A 6348-nucleotide genomic window follows, 5' to 3' on the forward strand; every position below is an offset into this window, starting at 1 on the left:
GTTTTCACGGTTAACTTCAGATGGCACACCACACACCACACAGCAAACACCACACACCACACATCACACTCCACACACCACATACCAAACACCACACACCACATTCAACACCACTCCACACTCCACACACGACTCTCCACACACCACACACCAATCTCCACACACCACACACTACACACCACACACCACATACCAAACACCACTCTCCACACTCCACACACCACACACCAAACGCCACACACCACTCTCCACACACCACACACCACACTCCACACACCACATACCAAACATCACTCTCCACCCTCCACACACCATACACCAAACGCCACACACCACTCTCCACACACCAATCTCCACGCTCCACACACCAAACGCCACACACCACTCTCCACACACCACACACCACACTCCACACACCACACACCACACACCAATCTCCACGCTCCACACACCACGCTCCACACACCAAACGCCACACACCACTCTCCACACACCACACACTACACTCCACACACTAAACACCACTCTCCACACTCCACACAATACATACCAAACGCCACACACCACTCTCCACACACCACACACTACACACCACACTCCAAAAACCACATACCAAACACCACTCTCCACACTCCACACACCACACACCAAACGCCACACACCGCTCTCCACACACCACACACCACACTCCACACACCACATACCAAACACCACTCTCCACACACCACACACTACACACCAATCTCCACGCTCCACACACCAAACGCCACACACCACTCTCCACACACCACACACCACATACCAAACACCACACACCACACACCACATACCACTCTCCACACTCCACACTCCACACAACATAACAACCATAACCACTACACTCGGCAATAACTGAATGTCAAATTAACAAAAAGCCTATTGCAAGCAATAATCCTCTCATTCGCCTTATTTCCTACACTTGTCACTTGATATCACGATGTTTCAACAGTGTATGCAAACCATAGTATTCCAGAAGTATTCCATTGCTTCTCTTTCACCATTGTAGATTTGGGAACACTGACATGAGCAATAAGATTAAGCAACATAAACATAAGAGACAACGGTGGAAACAAATTGAAATTGAAACCCATTGTACTCAACAATTTGCCTGTGGGTTGGTTATCTCCTATTAGTTGCACGTCCCATTTGTCACACACCTCTATATTCCCAGTTGTTACACAGCCTGGGAGGAGGCCAGGAGGGGATTGATTAAGACAACACCTACTTGGGAATGGACCAGTCCTAACTGGAGTACATAGGATTACAACAGAGACCATGGTATGCATACTTCTTGCCAAGCTGGAGTTTTAGCACGAATGTAATTTGCGAAATGTTATGACTAAAATTGAATTAATTGTTAATGTTTTATTTCATTTTGCTAGAGTCAGGTCTGTTCTCCAGTCTGTACTCCAGTTTTAATCTAATGGTTCAACTATTTTACCTGGGTATATAGGGTTTGTTTCAGTAGCATGGGTCAAACCCTCGCGGATCTGGCAGCCAAAACAGCAACCACACACCCACCCCTTCCATAAACTTCACTACTAGTAAAAATCAAACCAAATGAAATATATTAAAAAGCAAAATTTCCAAATTCTAAATCAAAATTGTAAATCCATATGGATAAAGTCCCTTTTCACTAAGCCAATCACAAAATGCCACATTTTACAAATTCGGTCTTTTCAGATAAGATAATAAATAGAATCAATAGTGGCAAATCTAATTTATATACAACACTGCATAAACAACATCACATTAGTACTACAACCTTGAAACACAACAGTCATCTTCTCAGCAATTGCTAAGTTTCACAAAAATACTGATCTTCCAAACAGACTTTAGAAGCAATCCCAAACAAATTACCTGACCAACTAAGTTGAATATTTAACATGAGCTTTACGCACTCGATTATATACAGACCGCCCTCATATAGCTGGAATATTGCTGAGTGCGGCGTTAAACAACAAGCATACGAAACCGTATATACTTATGGAATGTAAACATTAAGAGAAAATTAATTCAAAAGCCATATACAGAGCCAACCGCCACGAAATATATCTTTACAAAGCCATGGTACCTTTTAAATCTAGCAAGACAAAAAACGGACGGGTACATGCACCATCGTTGTGTGCGATGCGTGGACCAGCGTGGTAATAAAGTATTTACTAAAGTATAAGTATTAAAGTATAAAGGTTTATGATCTCACCCTACCTATAATATTTGGTTTCCACACGTTGAAACTTTCTTGTATTATGTTCACACTATTATACCACGATCATGTAAATATACATAACATTAATAGATATATCATGTGTAGAGTCTATGTTTAGTTCCATGGCTACAATTGTTGTTTGCTGGATGAGTTTTGTTTGTATATTTGGTAAAATATATAGTAAAGTAAAAGAAGAGATGATCATATTTTTCAGTCAGGGATGTCTGACATTTATGCATCTTCAAAGGGTACAAAGTGGAAGGAATTTGAAACGGAGTTGAAACTGAAACTTTTACCTAGAAATAGATGGATAAATTTATTACTTTTTAGAACGTTAAATCATCGCCCCTTTTTGGGGGGTTGGACGATGGAACTGTCCCCAACCCATAGAAAGGAAAAACAATCAATGTTACCTCGATAAAATAGAGAATGAATATTATGTTGTCTGTCTCACATTAAAAAACACAAATTTTGTAATCTGTTCAACAGCAGAAAAGCCAGCGTCTTTAGTAAGCTTACTTTTTTCTGTTCAATTATAACGAAAACCTATAAGTCCTATAACCTATATGTATGTATATATGTACATGTACGTGCCGTTATGTTCTATTCATCACATTAATCATGGTCTAATTTACATGCCGTTATATGCGGCCTGAAATACAATGAAGTTCATTTTAGGCATTCTTTCCACTTTGAAGATAGTCCTTGCGTCACACCAAAAGGCTGGAAGACGAAGTAGCACGTTGCCCTATTAAACACGTCACAATGGAATACTGTTACCCTTAACAATTTATTCGAGTTGCATCCTGTGTCTTTCTTACACAAACGTCATACGTAAAATAACAGCGTGGTGACCTTCCAGCTGATAAGTAGTGTTAAGACAAAATACTTTTCAAACGAGTAAACCTCTGTCTCACTCGATATTTATTACGTTGGCCTTTCGCTGTGTAGAGATGCCTCCCCTAGGAGTGCCAGGGCCCAAATGTCTGCATCACTTCAGGCTTTCCTCCCACGCCAAGCTGATATAATTGAAATACTGTTCAAAATGGCGTAAAACCAAACTCACTTGTTTTGCTAAGGGTTATTTATTTCTTAAATCATTTGGTAAAAAACATTTTTCTCTGGACAACCTCCCGATGTATTTGTCTCTTTGGCTATGTGAAACACAACGAATGAGTGAGTGAGTTGGGTTTAACACCGCTTTTAACAGTATTCCAGTTATAACGCAGCGTGTCTGCTTAATGTGGGAGGAAAGCCCGAAGTGATGCAGGTCTCAGACGTTTACCACTTCGGTGAAACCCTTGAGCATGGGTGTAATACTGACAAACCTAGAAACATAATCGTGGCGAACCGGGATTCGAACCCACTATCATAGGTTTCTGGCATGCCCAAGGGGCGCAACTCTGCAAAGCGAATCGCGGCGCCATTCACTAACATTTCATAATATTTCCCTTTTCATCCGGATCGCCGTTAAGGCCTCCATATGAATGATAGCTTATTGTCCAGGTATAAGCGTCTTTCCATTCGGAAGGTATTGTAAAATATGTTGGTGGTTCAAAGGAAAGGAGAGCAAACATCTATCGATCGTGTCTATCTTGATATTCCCTTACCTATTCCCTTAAATCTCTCCAATATATAAAGATATTGATTATGACGGTATTTCAACATTTGAACAGTATTTGTTTGCTATCACATCTGACCACCAAACTAAACATATCTTAGGTGGTGACCTAAATGCGAGAATCAAGGACTTTCTAGACCATATACCAGCTGATAATCATAACCAGCTGACTTCATAAATGACTCCGATGATTATCCAAGTGATCAGTTTGATTTGCCAAGATGTTCTAAAGATAATTCAGTGTACAATAACTATGGCGTTGAATTAGTTGACTTGTATCACTGCTTTCATATTCCTACATTAAATGGCAGAATGTTCAATGACACAGCAGGTGAATTTACATGTATACATGTATCACTCACAATGGGGGTAGTTCTGTAGACGATATGGATGCCTCATCATCACTTTGTCCACACATACCATATTGTGGGGTTGGTACATTAGACACGTCCTGTCATTTCTCTTTAAACTGTTCACTTGACATTGACATAGCAAAGCAAAGTCCAATACTATACCCATATTCCAACTGCCCACATGCACTTCAAACGTAAGGAACAGATACAAACAAGAAACACAAGCATGGAAAAAGGTTTCATGGAATAAAGACTCGAATAACTGCTTCATCACTAACTTTAGCAATTTCGTCAGTAACTTACATTCCACTTTGGTTAATATGATATACAACAACATAGATGAAACCATAGCCTTCTTAGCAAATGCTTCATCAAGCTGCAGAACACAAAGAAAATTATACTGTGGTGTTTTGAACAGAGAAATAATACTCAACCACCCTGGTGGGATAATGAACACAGAGACAATAACACAGATGTGTCACTATACTGCACTCACACATAGAATAACACAGATATTTCAATATTTATGTAATTAAGATCACTTTTCAGAAGATCCTTCATTCAAAAGAAACAGATATATTTAGGCAAACAGAAAGACAAACTAATAGATGCAAGAAATGATCCCAATGTGATCTTGAAAATTCTTAAAGAAAACAGAGCTTCACAAGGAATTTCTGACACTATCCCAGATGAACAGTGGGTAACGCACTTTGTCAATCTGCTCCAGCATCACACACTTACCAAACAATAAAACTCAAGGACCTGATGGACTCGCTGCAGATTTATTCAAAAATGCCCAGCATATAATTATCAAGCTGCTTACAATTGTTCAATAACTTTCTTAACAGTGGACACTTCCCAAACAGCTGGGGTAAAAAAATATCATATGCCCTTTATTTTAATCTGGCAGTAAGAACGATACAAACAATTATAGAGGTATATCACTGACTGACACTCTCTGCAAAATATTTACTTCCATTTTGAATAAAAGGCTTCAAATTTGGTGTGAAAATAATAATATAATTAGTGTGGCTCATGCTGGCATCAGAGCAAATTACCCCACTGCAGATCACAGGTTCGCTTTACAGGTTGTTGTCTAGAAGTATTGTTGAAAGAAAAGGGGGACATTTTATTGCCTCTTTATTGTTTTTTCCAACATTCATTACCTAAGGCTGGGATTTCTGGCAAGTTTTAAAACATTATTGCCTCAATGTGTTCTCATTAAACAGCCCGTGTTAGAACCAAATGTGGACTTTCATCTTCTTGTTTTAAGTGTTCTGTTGGTACCCGCCAGGGCTGCATCTTAAGTTGACAGAGGTTTATCATATTTATTAAAGAGCTTTATAAGAAAATGGAAAAAGAAGGGGGACAAGGAACTTTCATATGATTCTTGGTAGGTGGGGCAGACTCCCTTTACAATGTGGTTAAATGTCACAGGTAGTTAATACTGGTGTAGACTGACACACACATATATATATATATATATACACTTAAAGTGCAAAGACAACTTAAAGACAATTTGGTCTGGAAGTATATATTTAATAGAAATGGAAAATGTACAAGAGACGCAAAAGTAATAAATGCTAGACATATCCATAATCAAACTGGTGTAAAATGAAATAAATAAACAAATGTGACTATCATCAGAATCGTGTGCAATGCGACAAATAAAGATGGATGATAATGGCTTCATCTTCAGGGTACAGGGTACCACGTATCCGTTTCCTCTTTTTTTGAGAATTTATGCTATGTGAAACAGATCAGTGAAAACAGAAATGTTCGGCGTGCCACATGAGAATAATTGGTAACAGATGGTGTTTATGACATATATATCCTCCGCAATTTTACCTTTTATTTACACAATGATTCCTCTACCGTGTGTTTTCTACGTATTGCCTGCCACCTGTCTCCATCACTGTATGGATAACTATAATGCAGGGCCATACATAGAGTCGTCATCTTAGTATATCTTATTCACTGCCACTACACCATGTCAGCCTGTAGATATGTCAGGACCAGGTAAACTAGTGAAATAAAGAATGAGCAAGTATAGGAAGGATGACACAGAAAGAGTCACATTCCCGAATCTGACCACCTGACACAAAAAGAATAAATACTTTTTTCAT

Source organism: Haliotis rufescens, unplaced genomic scaffold (genome assembly GCF_023055435.1).
Source record: "Haliotis rufescens isolate VD_foot unplaced genomic scaffold, xgHalRufe1.0.p SCAF_10, whole genome shotgun sequence".
NCBI lineage: Eukaryota > Metazoa > Mollusca > Gastropoda > Lepetellida > Haliotidae > Haliotis > Haliotis rufescens.